Source organism: Lynx canadensis, chromosome A2, assembly GCF_007474595.2.
Source record: "Lynx canadensis isolate LIC74 chromosome A2, mLynCan4.pri.v2, whole genome shotgun sequence".
NCBI classification, from domain to species: domain Eukaryota; kingdom Metazoa; phylum Chordata; class Mammalia; order Carnivora; family Felidae; genus Lynx; species Lynx canadensis.
Window position 1 is genome coordinate 162,742,930 of NC_044304.2, and position 15,137 is coordinate 162,758,066.

Consider the following 15,137-nt stretch of genomic DNA (forward strand, 5'->3'; position numbering starts at 1 on the left):
TGAGAGCAGAAATCATGAAATTAAAAACAGAAGAAACAATAGAGAAAAATCAATGAACCCAAAAGCTGATTCTTTGAAAAAAGCAATAAATTAATAAAGCTCTAAAAAATATTTGCCAAGGGGAAAAAGGGAGAAGACACAAACTACCAATATCTCCAGTAAAAGAGGAGACATCACTACTGATCCCACTGAAATTAAATAGTCATTAAGGATATACTATGAACACCCCTATACCCATAGATTTGACATCTTAGAAAAAATAGACTTTCAACAGTCTTCACTTCTTTGAAAGACACAAACCACCAAAACTCAGTCAAGAAAAAATAGCCTAAATAGTTAATATGTCTCTCAAGGAAATTAAATCCATACTTTGAAACATTCCAAAAAAGAAAAAGAAACTCCAGGCTCAGATTATTTCACCATCTAATTCTATCAAATACTTAAGGGAAAATAATATCAACTCTACACAACCCTTTCTAGAAGTGGAAAAGAAGGGAATACTCCCCAACTCGTTTAGGAGGCCAGCATTATCTTCATACCAAAATCAAAGAAAGACATTACAAGAAAAGAAAATCCTCATTTATGTCTCATAAACATAGATGCAAAAATCCTAAACAAAATGCTAGCAGGTGAAACCCAGCAATATCTCAAAAGGATGAAAACGTGTTTCATCACAGAAATGCTAGGCTGAATCAATCTGCATTCAAAAATCAATCAATGCAATTCACCATGTATATAGACTGATGAAGAAAAATCATGTAATCATCTCATTAGATGCAGAAAAGAATTTGACAAAATTCAAGAAACATATTAAAACTCTCTTACACTAAGAAAAGAATTTCTACATTCTGATAAAGGGCATCTACCAAAAATATTATATTATAGTACCATGCCAATATATTAATATATTATAATGTATATATTATATTACATTGCATTGCATTACATTATATATAATGGTGAAACACTGAATGATTTAGCCCTAAGATGGGAAACTTAGCAATTTTGAAATTGTAGAATACTATGATCCAACCAATTAGCAAATATACTGCAGCTAACAAGAGCCAAGTTTCTCACTGTCAAAACAAGAAATTACAAATGAACAAAGGAAGAATGCTAGAATAAACCCTCTTGCTGGACTGGAGTCAGAAATACCAATATGAATTAGTGACTGTTATTTTTTAGTAGAGAAACAAATATATGTGTGTGTGTGTATATGGATCAGTAACACATACATCCCAGGAGCAACAAGAACAGTCAGCACACAGATCTCAGTTTCCAAAACCATTCTCCAGTGAAAAGGAACCAGGACTCCTTAGAGAAGTAGCTGATTCCAGGGCTGGGACAGGGAAAATACAAGATGAGCCTGGAGTGTCTTATAGTGTCAAGAAGTTAAGGAAGTGAGCTATTTTCAGAAAGAGGTGTTATGTAGAGTTGATGTTTTTTCCTTAAATATTTTATAGACCTGAACAGTGAAATAATCTGGGCCTGGAGTTTCCTTTTTTTGGAATCTTTAAAGTATAGATTTTATTTATTTCCTTGAGAGATATAGGACTCTATGAGGTCATATCAAAAGGATACAAGAGGCAACCTGAAGAGTTCCCACTGGCCAAGGCCTTCTTTTTATAGATAGAATATAGCTAATAAACACAGAGGCATGATAAAGTATTATTATTTTGCAACACCAATAAATAAATTAATGGATCTAGGCAATGATCATCGATGATTATAGGTATCACTAAAAGAGACACAAGTGGACATCACATGCCTCCAGGAGGAAGTGTACACATTACTCATAAGTTGCAACACATGGACCTTATGTGGTCCATAGAATATAAACCAAATATATCCTTTGAATATGAGACACAAGTGGACATCACATGCCTCCAGGAGGAAGTGTACACATTACTCATAAGTTGCAACACATGGACCTTATGTGGTCCATAGAATATAAACCAAATATATCCTTTGAATATGAGACACAAGTGGACATCACATGCCTCCAGGAGGAAGTGTACAGATTACTCATAAGTTGCAACACATGGACCTTATGTGGTCCATAGAATATAAACCAAATATATCCTTTGAATATAGATTCAAATAAAATACAAAATAAAAATCATGACAATGGGGGAAGACTGAACACTGCCTAGAAATTTAATATTCCATATTCACTTCTTAGATGTGATATTAATAAAAAGGAGAGTCCTACTGCTTTAGAGTGATGTGCTAAAATGCTCACAGATGAAATGATAATATCTAGTATTGGTTTTCAAATAATCTGGAGAGGAAGGGATAGGGTTTAGATGAAACAGGATTGCCATGTATGGTAGTAGTTGACGTTTAATGATGGATACTTGGATGGATACTATTTTTTCAATTTTTCTCTATATAGAATTTTCCACTCAAAATATATTGACAAAGCTTTGTCAAAGTTCACAAAATTTCCATTTACCCAAACATTTTAGATATATTGGGCTAAACAATATAACTTCCAGTCTCTCAGTGAGAAAGTAAGAGAGACAGTACAGTCATTTGATACATCTTGGTAAAGCTTTTTTGGTATACTTCCCAGAGACTGCAAAATCTCATGTCTCCAATGACTGGCTGATAAATCCTTTTGCAAGTCAAGCAGTTTACACTATTTTGTGTTCAACAAAAAGGAAGGCAGATGTATCCATTAACAGACAATTAAAAATTAATGGCAGATCGCTATTGTAGTTTTGGCATTCATCTTGGAAGGAGTACTAAAATTGAGTGGCATTGCCATAACGAAATTGTTTCCATTCCTATTTATTTATTTATTTATTTATGTGACTGAGGCTTCTCAATGCTTGCGTTGGTTAAAACAAAATATTGGAATAGAATTAATCTGAACATTGCCCCATTCCTGCAAAGAATAATAGTCATGCACATATATATGAAAGAAATGGGGGGAAATGTCATTCATCCCATTGAGAGATGCATTTCCAAAATAGAATTCTGGGTTTTTTTTTTCTATAAATGTGGTACGTTTGTGTTGCTTTGATCAATTGTGTACAAATAACAACTAAGAAATAACCAAATACAGAAGACATACTTCTGTATTTGTAGCTACATAAGCTATTCAAACTTAAAGCTCTATGGTCACATCATTTTCTTCAATTTTTATATATATTTTTATAGCAGAAATGTAGGTGACTAAGGTGATCAGAATTTCCCAGCATAAAAATCTATTATAATAAAATACAATTCAGTGGGGCAGGTAAGTGGACAGTGAAGGAGAAAAAGGAAGAGTGTAAATTTTCTGACTATTAAAAAAGAGTTTGCACATGTATTATGTATTTTTTATTTTTTAAATGCTTCTTTCTTTATTGAAAGAGAGAGAGAGAGAAAGAGTGTCTGTGTGTGTGTGTGTGTGTGTGTGTGTGCATGAGTGGGGGAGGAACAGAGAGGGGGGAGAGAGAATCCCAAGCGAGCTCCACGCTCAGCACAGAGCCTGACACGGGACTCGATCTCACGAGTATTTTTTCATGTATTTTTTAAATAGTTTATAGGTATTCAATTTCTGTGTTTTTATATTTTTTTAAAGAAGTAGTAATATTATTTTAAAATGTTAACATCCACAACGTGCTAGAAATTGCATTCTTTGCGAGCACTCAGGATGAAAAAATTTTAGAAGTTCAGTTTAAAATGCTCAAGAGAACACTTAGAGTTTTAAAATCCTTTCAGTGAAGGGGCATCTGGGTAGCTCAGTGGGTTAAGTGTCTGACTCTTGATTTTGGCTCCAGTCATGTCTTGCAATTTGTGAGATCCAGCCCCACACTGAGCTCTGTGCTGACTGTGTGGAGCCTGCTTGGGATTTTCTCTCTCTCCCTCTCTGTCCCTCCACAACTCATGCTGTCTCAGTCTCTCTCAAAAACTTAAATAAATAAATAAATAAATACATACATACATAAATAAATTTTCTTCAGTGAATAGAAAAGCAAAAATGTTAGAAGACCATTGCCCTAGATAAACTCTTACATAAACACATGATGATATATTTTTATAAAAAAGCTCATTAAGGTTAGAACCTAGAAACAACCCAAATATCCATCAACAGTAGACTGGATGAACAAGTCACAGAAGACACATACAATGGAAAAATACACAGCAGTAAAAATGAACAAAGTACAGGTATCAGCATCAACCTGAAAAAATCTCATACACATTATGTTGAACAAAAGAAGCACTTCCCAGAAGAATATGGAGTCTGATTCCATTTTTGTCAAGGTTAAAAATGGACAGCGCTAAAAATATGTATTACAGCAACAGACATAAATTTTACAGTAAAACTGTAAATAAAATCAAGGAATGATGGTCACAAAGGATAGGGTAGTGATTACATCAGGGTGAGAGGGAAGAAGAGCTATGTGACCAAGAAGGAAGAAATTGGGATGAAGAGCCTCAAAGTCAATGCTCTATTTCTTACACTGGATTCATTGATATTCTTTACATTATACATACACTCACATACATGATATACTTAACTACAAAAATTCAACCAGATTGAAAAGCACGAAACAAGATCTGAACTAATAGAAAAATGTACTATCTTCTTGAATTAAAATACTATATTATAAAAGTATGCATTCTTCCAAAATGGATAGATATTTAATGTAATTCCAACTGAAATCCCAACTTTTCATGTGCAGAATCACACAATACTTTAAGGCCCCCATGGGATGAAAAATGCCTAAGTATAATGAAATCAGTCTGATATTGACATAAGAACAAACAAATAATTCAATAGAATAATATACATAGGACAGAGTGAACCCCAGTTAATAATGGAATTTAATATATGACAAAGGCAGGGAAGTAACAGTTTACGTAGTCAGAGTTGCTGACCTGAATGGTTTTCTAAATAGAAGACAATAAAGCTGAGCTCCTACCTCACACTATATATAAATCTAAGAAAGATTAAATTCTCATGTATAAAAAAAAAAGCAGGGGCGCCTGGGTGGCGCAGTCGGTTAAGCGTCCGACTTCAGCCAGGTCACGATCTCGCGGTCCGTGAGTTCGAGACCCGCATCAGGCTCTGGGCTGATGGCTCAGAGCCTGGAGCCTGTTTCCGATTCTGTGTCTCCCTCTCTCTCTGCCCCTCCCCCGCTCATGCTCTGTCTCTCTCTGTCCCAAAAATAAATAAACGTTGGGAAAAAAAAAAAGCAAAAATATTAAAATAAAATACAGGAAACTGTACAATCCAAGTTGGGTATACTTTCTTAACCAAGACATGGAGACAGAAGTTATCCAATAAATAAATAAATATAAATAAATAAATAATAGCTTTAAATATTTTATTATGACAAAGATGCCATAAATAAAGTTAAATGAGAAAAAAAACCACGATATTTGAAAAAAGATGAAAATTTGGGCTCTGTGCTGACAGCTCAGAGCCTGGAGCCTGCCTTGGATTCTGTGCCTCCCTCTCTCTCTGCCCCTCCCCTGCTCCTTCTCTGTCTCTCTCTCTCTCTCTCAAAAATAAATAAACGTTTTTTAAAAATGAAAATTTAAAATCTGTTCTAAAAAGAGCTCACAAAAATCCAGGAAGTGTGCACCATATGTGTGGGCTGTTCCAAGGCACACAATAAATACCCGATCCACATATGAAAACATACTCAACTTTGTAAACAGTAAAGGAGGTGAAAGTTAAAATATCAACTTGCAAACACTGGAAAGGGTAATAATATCCACGACGGGCACAAATTAGTGGTGAGGTTAAGGAGAAGTACAAAGGATGCTTTAATGGACTGCCAGTGAAATGTAAATTATTACAGCCTTTCTGGAAAGCTTTCTGATGATATTGATTGCATTTTGAAATATTTATGCCCTTCAACGAGCAATCTTATCCAAAGACTTCCTCTAAGAGCAATAAAAGCTCTGGTCAGGGCCTTCTAGCAATGCAGCAGTGTTTCCAGAGACAAAAATACAGGACGCGGAGTCAAAGCTCACCAGTGGGGAGATGAGGGGTATATTACGCAGCCATTAAAAAGGATGCTACATATGCTATTTGGATGTTCTTCATTTCCCTTCTGCTTCTCTTAGAGCCTGCTTTTCTCTCAGCTCATTTAGCCTTCTATTTTCCTCAGGTACCTGGTCAACCCTGGGTTTCTCTCTCCAGGGCTTCCTCCCCACACCAGCACTCCAATCAGGGACTCCCAACCCCCAAAACAGCTCAAGAAAGGGGACCACTTGAAATCTCAGCTCTCCCAAGAGACTCAGTCATTCTAGAGAAGGGCTTTTCATGGTTTATGAGTTTTTGTGCTCTTTGGCCAGCCCTCTGGGTCCTTCTCTGTGCACGCTGGGTCAGCCCACAGATTGTAGGATGCCATGCTGTTGTCTCGCTTTAAAGAAGTAAAATGACACAAGCAGATGGGTTTAGTGAGAAAGCCAGATGGCTCGGGGAGCAGAAAGAGGATGTAGGGGAAGTCTTCCTCCAGTTTTTAGAAGCTTTTATAATGTTTAATTCAAATTACTTTTTTGATTGGAGAATGTCCAAAACATAGGAATAGGTATACAATAAAAATCTCCCTCCTACCTCTTCTCCTACATGCTCAGTTTCTCCCCCTTGAGGCAGCCAATGTCACCAGTTTTGGTGTTTCCTCCCCAAACCATCCTGTGCATATGTACATAAATATCCATACATTTACATATATATGCATGTGTATATTTGCCTACATTGTAAAGAATATATACGATCTGTTATGCTACACATATGGTTTTGTAACCCAAATTTGCTCATCAGGGAGTGGTAACTTAGGGGAATGGTGTCAGTATAATGTGACAGTCACGTTGGTGCATATGTGATTTTCTCTCTGGTGTTACATAATGTTTTATCCCACCAAGTAACAACAATCAAGCAAGTGCCCGATTCACTCCCAGAAATAGTACCCAGCTCAGGACGCTTTGAGGGCACCACCCAGCATCTGGAAGCTAGAGACTCCTGGGCACCAACTTAAATGCCAGTTACTTATCTCTGTCTCTCTACCTATTTTTTTAAAGTTTATTTATTTATTTTTGAAAGAGAAAGAGGGAGTGCAAGCAGGGAAGGGACAGAGAAAGAGGGAGAGAGAGAATCCCAAGCCCACTTGGCGTTATCAGTGCAGAGCCTGACAAAGTGGGGCTTGAAGTCACAAACCGTGAGGTGATGACCTAGCCGAAATCAAGAGTTGGACACTTAACTGACTGAGCCACCCAGGCGTCCCTATCCACCTGTTAATTGGACCTGTTTCAGCAGCAAGTGGCTTTTAGGGAAAAGATTACTTACTTGGTCACATACTAAAATGATCAAGAGTCACTCTGGCTTCAGGCACTGCTGAATTCAGGCCCAAGCAATATCATCTGGAGTGGGTTTTTTTCCACCTCAGCTCTGACTCTACAGCTTGTCTTCATTCTTAAGTTCCTAGGGTGGACCGCTCATGGTGACAGTATGGCCACCACAGCTCCAACTCTACATCCTTCCAGGTTCAAGTTCAGCATAAAGAGCAAAAGTCTTTTCTGGTAGCCCTAAGACTTACCCTGATGTGGCCAGTTTAGGTGTGCCCACTCGTGAAACAATCACCATGGTCTCAAGGAAATGATCTGTGGCCTAATTTGGGGTCTAAGTTTGGGTTATATACTTCATCCCTGGAACTGAAGATAAAGCCCCACCATGAACACATAGCCAGACAATGAGGAAAAGGAGGATCCCCAAATGGAAATCCAGGGCCGTCCTCAGGAAAAGGGAGAATGAATGCTGAGGCCACCTGATTCTGAGATTCCATACTAACACTCACCCATTGGTTCCCAAAAAGTATTTTCCCCACCTCAATGTTTCAACCACGAAAAGGTGGATAATTTGAGAAAGCCTCCAGATGGTTCTGATGTATCTCCTAGTAGGAATGTTCTTCTAACCCCACACTGGAAATCGCAACCCTACTCAATTACCACCCAAACATGTCCCACTAATCCCAATGCAAATTGAATGTAAGTGGCTCAAACAAACTCTATGCACAGCTAGAAAAAATAATCCATTCCATTTATTGATCCATCCAACAAATATTTAGAAGCTGTCCTCCCAACTCTCCCTACTGTCACTCTTGTATATACAAAACAGGAAGGTTTATTTACCGTTACAATTCACTGCTGACTTCCAAATTTACATTTACAGACCAAACTGTCCATCCACAGGAGAGTGGCTGAACTAAATGTGTCATATGCATACAAATGAATATTATTCATGGTTAAACAGGAAGGGAACTGTGACACATGTTACAACATAGGTGAACCTTGAAACAAGCAGTCACAAAGAATAAATATTGTGTGATTCCACTTATATAAGGCACCTAGAGCATAAAATTCATAGAGGCAGAAAGTGGAATGGTGGTTTCCAGGGGCTGGAAACCAGGGGGCAGAGGGTGTGAGGGTTGGGGGGAGTTAGTGGCTCATGGGGACAGAGTTTCCTTTGGGGAAGATGAGACATTCCAGAGACAGAGGGTGGGGATGGTCACACAACAATGTGAATGTACTTAATGCCATCGAACTGTGCACTTAATACTGATTAAAATGGTAAAAAAAAAAAAAAAGTTGTATATAAAAATAAATTAGATATTGTTAGTGAGAGTAGGTTAGGAGAAAACAACAAAGACTTCAAACCTTCAAACTTTGGTATTATTTCCTACAGACAATAAAATAAATAATGCAGTAAGCTTTTAAAGAAATATAAGAGATCCTCAGTGGCATGGCTGAGGAACAAGAGAGGATCAGGAGAGCCAGAAGATTTGGGGCACCTGGGTGGCTCAGTCGGTTGACTTCGACTCAGGTCATGATCTCATGGTCCATGAGTTCGAGCCCTGCGTCGGGCTGTCTGCTGTCAGTGCAGAGCCCTCTTCAGATCCTCTGCCCTCCTGCTCTCTCTGCCCCTCCCCAGCTCGTTCTCTCTCTCTCCTCTCTCTCTCTCTCTCTCTCTCAAAAATAAACATTAAAAAAAACAGAAAAGAGGAAGATTTGAAAAAGAAGTGAATATAATGTCTAGAGATATTTAATAAGAATTTTAAATGTAATAGGATAGTTAAAAGCCGATTGTTACAGGGACGCCCGAGTGGCTCAGTAGGTTGAGCATCCGACTCTTCATTTCCGCTCAAGTCATGATCTCACAGTTCATGAGATCCAGCTTCCCTCTGTGCTGTCAGAGCAGAGCCTCCTTGGGATTGTCTTTTTCCCTCTCTCTCTCTCTGTCTCTGCTCCTCCTCTGTTTTCATGAGTGCGCTCTCTTCCTCCTCCCCCTTTCTCTTTCTCTCAAAAATAAAGCAGACTGCTATAACTTAGGGAGTAATGAGTGAACATGGTAAATAATTATGAAGAATTTATCCGGAATGAAACAAGTAGAAACAAAGAGACGAAAAATGGAAATCAGGAAGGGAACAAGGAGATCAGGGGCCGGAGTGTGAAGGTCTAATGCATGTCTCATTTTGATTTCAGAAGGAATTACAGGGGAGAACCCGGGAAAAGGACTGATCAAAGACATAATTCAGAGGTTCCCAGGTTTTAAAAATAAAAGTGTGGGGGCACCTGGGTGACTCAGTCAGTTAAGCATTGGACTTCAGCTCAGGTCATGATCTTACAGTTCAGTTCATGAGTTTGAGCCCTGAGTTGTGCTCTGTGCTGACAGCTCAGAGCCTGGATCCTGCTTCAGATTCTGTGTCTCCCTCTCTCTCTGCCCCTCCCCCCCAAAAAATAAACATTTAAAAAAGTTAAAATAAAAAAAAATAATATAAAAAGAAAAGTGTGAATTCCAAGACTCAGAATTCTTTAAAATAATTCCTCAGGAAGGCTTTTTCAAGGGAAAATAAATTCATATGCACCAACACATTTTGAAGAAAATCTTGAAAACACCAAAGAAAGGGAAAAGATTTTAAGGAGCAACCAGAATCGGTTGCATTTAGCAAAAGCTAGAATTGTATGTCCAGTGAAACTGTTTATCTTGAGCTGGGTATAATAAAGAATATTCTGATAAATACAAACTAAAAAGGTTTACCACCAAAAGACCTTTACTTTTTTTTCTGTTTTAGTACTTTATGCATTCTTTTTTTTTAATTTAAATCCAAGTTAGTTAACATATAGTGTAATAATGATTTCAGGAATAGAATTTAGGGATTCATCACTTACATATAACACCCAGTGCTCATCCCAAGTGCCCTCCTTAATGCTAATCGCCCATTTAGCCTGCCCCCCCAAAACACCCTGCCAGCAACCCTCAGTTTGTTCTCTGTATTTAAGAATCTCTTATGGTTTGCCTCCCTCTCTGTTTTTATCTTATTTTTCCTTCCCTTCTCTTCCCCTATGTTCATCTATTGTGTTTTTAAATTCCATATAGGAGTGAAATCATATGATATTTCTCCTTCTTTGACTGACTTATTTCACTTAGCATATTACACTCTAGTTTCATCCACATAGTTGCAAAGATTTCATTCTTCCTGATCACCGAGAAACACTCCGTTGTATGATTGTATGTGTGTGTGTGTGTGTGTGTGTGTGTGTATATATATATATACATCTTCTTTACCCATTCATCAGTTAATGGACATTTGGGCTCTTTCCATACTTTGGCTATTGTTTTTTGTTTTTTTTTGTTTGTTTGTTTGTTTGTTTTTTCAACGTTTATTTATTTTTGGGACAGAGAGAGACAGAGCATGAACGGGCGAGGGGCAGAGAGAGAGGGAGACACAGAATCGGAAACAGGCTCCAGGCTCCGAGCCATCAGCCCAGAGCCCGACGCGGGGCTCGAACTCACGGACCGCGAGATCGTGACCTGGCTGAAGTCGGACGCTTAACCGACTGCGCCACCCAGGCGCCCCTATTGTTTTTTTTTTTAATGTTTATTTATTTTTGAGACAGAGACAGAGCATGAACGGGGGAGGGGCAGAGACAAAGGGAAACACAGAATCCTTAGCAGGCTCCAGGCTCCAAGCCATCAGCCCAGAGCCCGACACGGGGCTCGAACTCATCGACCGCGAGATCATGACCTGAGTCGAGGTCGGACGTTTAACCCGACTTAACCACCCAGGTGCCCCTTGGCTATTGTTGACAGTGCTGCTATAAACAGGAGAGTGCATGGGCCCCTTCGGATCAGCATTTTTGTATCCTTCAGGTAAATACCTAAGAGTGCAATTGCTGGGTCATAGGGTAGCTGTATTTTTAATCTCTGAGAAACCTCCATACTGTTTTCCAGAGTGGCCGCACCACTTTACATTCCCACCAGCAGTGCAAAAGTGTTCCCTTTCTCATCCTCGCCAACATCTGTTGTTGCATGAGTTGTTAATTTTAGCCATTCTGACAGATGTGAGGTGAGACCTTTACTTTTAAAGAAACTTAGAAAGGATATAACTTAAGAAGAAAACCAGTATCAGAAAGAAGGCCTGAATTACAAGAAGAAAAGGAGAACGTTCTTTTCTTAGTAAAAAAATAAGCAAATCTGAACAAACATTGAGCACACCAAAAAAATAAGATATCCAATTTGTGAGATTAAAATAAATCAAGATAGAACTTAAAATTCAAGACAAGAATGGCATGTAGCAAGGAATCCTCTAAAGGCATTGTATTTTTCAGATAGAGGATAGGATATTGATCACCTTTTGGTCAAGTGCGCAAGTTTGTTGTTGTTGTTATTTGGGTTTTTTTTTTTAAGATGTCAAGGGAATCCACTAAAAACAAAAACAAACAAAAACAAAACAAGAAATCCTCATGAATGAGGAGGGGGCGCCTCAAGAGGGGAGAGAGAGAAATGAACTCAGCCAGAAAATACTGACGACGGCCACAGCAGCCCCTAGCGGTGAAAACGAACAGTTGTCATGTCTCCTTCCTACTTTCAGAAGGAATGTTTAAAATAAAGTCCACAGTTTTTCCTAAACTTTCATTGCACATTGTGTGTGTGTGTGTGTGTGTGTGTGTGTGTGTGTGTGTGTGTGTGAAAGAGAAAGAGAGAGAGAGAGAGAGAGAGAGAGAGAAGTTCTTTGGACCTGAGGCTCCAGGGCTTTCTCTGTGCGATTTGAGACAATGGGGTTTGACCTTGTTCTCAGAAACGTATCTGAAGAGACTGTGTTTTGCAAGGGCCAGAAATAGTTAAGGAAGATTCCCATTGCCAGAAAGCCTTCCCCTTCCCACCATCTCGGCGCTCTGTCTTTTGGACATACTTTTCCAGGAAGTTTTCCCATTTGCAGCAAATGGAGCAGAGGGCGGGGGAATTGCCTGGTGCCTCCCAGAGTGGGGTACAGTTCCTTCCAGTCCCTCCCAGTCTAGCATCCTGGTCTACACTGGAGCAGGGGAGCCAAGCTCTGACCAGTGAAGTTTTAAATAATGGACAGTGGGGCGCCTGGGTGGCTCAGTCGGTTAAGCATCCAACTTCAGCTCAGATCACCAAGTCACCAGTCATGGGTTCCAGCCCCCGTACCCAGCTCTGTGCTAAAAGTGCAGAGCCTCCTTGGGATTCTCTCTCTCTCTCTCTCTCTCTCTCTCCCTCATTCTCTGTCCCTCCCTTGCTCAAACTCTCACACACACACTCTCTCTCAAAATAAATAAACATTTAAAAATAAACAATAAAAAACTAATGAAAATGAATAGGACTGGGTCTTGAACACCAAATGTGAGACTATGTGCAGGTTTTGGAATCTGGAACCTGGCCCTGATGCTGAAGGACCTCATATCCAATGAGGAAATGACGAGTTGACAAAACACAGTTAAAAGCAGTGATTAAGAAATAAAAATAGAACAATTTCCTGTTTATACTCTGGTTTTAAATCCTTCAATAAATGTAAATAAAGCTTAGGATTACTTGCCTGACCCCATGTCAGGGCCATGAGGTCATTTCCATCTATATATACAGTTTCGCCACCAAGACCAAGCTGGGCAAATAGACCAATAGCTGTTGGTTTTTCTAAGTAAACAAAAGCAAGGGGAGAGGGGTTTTACATCTGACTTCCTACAGAAAAGAAAAAGATTCAGAAACATCCAGGGCTAGTCACAGACTGAGGAGAGGGAGAGCAGGGGAGGCAAGAATAGAGGAAATGGGGGAGGGGAGAGGGATGAGATGGAGGGAGCACCACCCTCAGAGACTTAGCAACTTCAGGGGGAAGTTGCCAGACTCCGACAGTAAGAGACCATTTCGTGCAACAACATCCAAAAAACCCCCAAAAAAACCGTCTCATCAAGTTGACATTTATTTACCAGAATGAAAAATGAAAACCACTTCTATCTGATCTGGCCATAAATGGACTGGTTTAGAAACACTGACGCACAGAAACTAATAGCATCTGACAAGCTCATACAAAGAACTAAAACAAAAAGATTTAATTCAAGGGGCCATGTTCCATATCTGAATTCTCCCCAGCAAGGTGTCATTATCTATCCCTATGCTTCTCAAAATGTGTTCAGCACATGAAACACCACCTGTACATCTTGTGAAAATACAAATTTTTATCCAGCAGGTCTGGGGTGGGGCAGGGTTTGTATCTCTAGCAATCTCCCTGAGTTGCCTATGACACAGGCCAGTGCATCTGGGGGCAGATTCACACTTGAGGCAGCAAGAATATAGGCTCCTGGGGCTCCTGGGTGGCTCAGTTGGTTAAGTGTCCGACTTCAGCTCAGGTCATGATCTCGCAGTTCATGAGTCCGAGTCCTGCATTGGGCCCTGTGCTGACAGCTCAGAGCTTGGAGCCTGCTTCTGATTCTGTGACTCCCTCTCTCGCTGGCCCTCCCTGGCTTGTGCTCTGTCTCTGTCTCTCTCTCTCTCTCAAAAATAAATAAAAACATTAAAAAATTAAACAAACCAAAAAAAGAATATAGGCTGCCGTCAGTCACCCGGTAGAACTAGCCACTCTCCCCACTGTGGTCCCCTACACCAGGGGATGGCAAACTTTTTCTGTAAAAGGTCTGCTAGTAAATATGTTAGGCTTTGTGGGCCATTCAGTCTCTGTTGAGGCCACTCCACCCTGCCTTTGAAGCAATGTGTAAACAAATGGGTGTGGTTATGTTTCAACAAAACTTTATTGACAAAAACAGGTGACAGATGGGACTTGACCCTCAGGGTGAAATTTGCCAACCCCTGTTCAGTACTCTGAACATATTTCTGTCTCATCTCTGTGACCTTTTCTTCCACAAGCTTATTTACAACCCTCTATCAAGGACGAGGTGGTAAGGGCCCTGGGGAGACAGACACAGACCCTCTATTCTGAACCCCCATGTGCAGGGCCATCCTTCACACATTTTAGCAGCTCTGCATCTGTTCAGCACAACCCAGTGAGGCAGCACTGTGTGGTGGGTGAAGGTTGAAGCTCTGAGCCAGTCTGCCTGGATTTGAAGACCAGTTCTTCCCGTGGTCTGCTAAGGAGTGATAAATCCCACCTCACAGAGATTTCATAAAGCCACATGGAGGTACAAGGCCGCTGGCTACGTTGGAATCAGATAGCCAGACTCACTATCACTTGTTAACTCTACAGACCATAACCTGCTTTCTTACCCTTCAGAAATGCTTGCATCTATATATTTATAATATATTTTTATAGGTGTATAAAGAAAGTGAAAAAAGGGTCTCCTGGGTGGCTCAGTCGGTTGAGCATCTGACTTCGGCTCAGGTCATGACCTCACGGTCTGTGAGTTGAAGCCCCACGTAGGGCTCTGGGCTGACAGGTTGGAGCCTGGATCCTGCTTCGGATTCTGTGTCTCCTTCTCTCTCTGCCCCTCCCTTGCTCATGCTCTGTCTCTCTCTCTCTCTCTCTCTCTCTCTCTGTCAAAAATAAATAAAACATTAAAAAAATTTTTTAAGTGAAAAAAAATTTTAGCTATTTTCCTTTCTTTTTCTTTTTATTTTTATTTTAGAAAGAGAAAGGAAAAATGCACAAGAGGAGAGAGAGGCAGAGCGAGAGAGAGAGAGAATCTTAAGCGGGCTCCACACTCGGTGAGGAACCCAATGCGGGGCTTAATCCCACAACCCTGAGCTGAAATCAAGAGTCAGATGCTCAACCGACTGAGTCACTCGGGCACCCTGAAAATGAAAAAAGTTGTAAAAATTCCTCATATCATTTAAAATGAAAGTGAAAAATAATAGGTATGTGCATGTGTGTGTATGTAGAGGGAAAGAA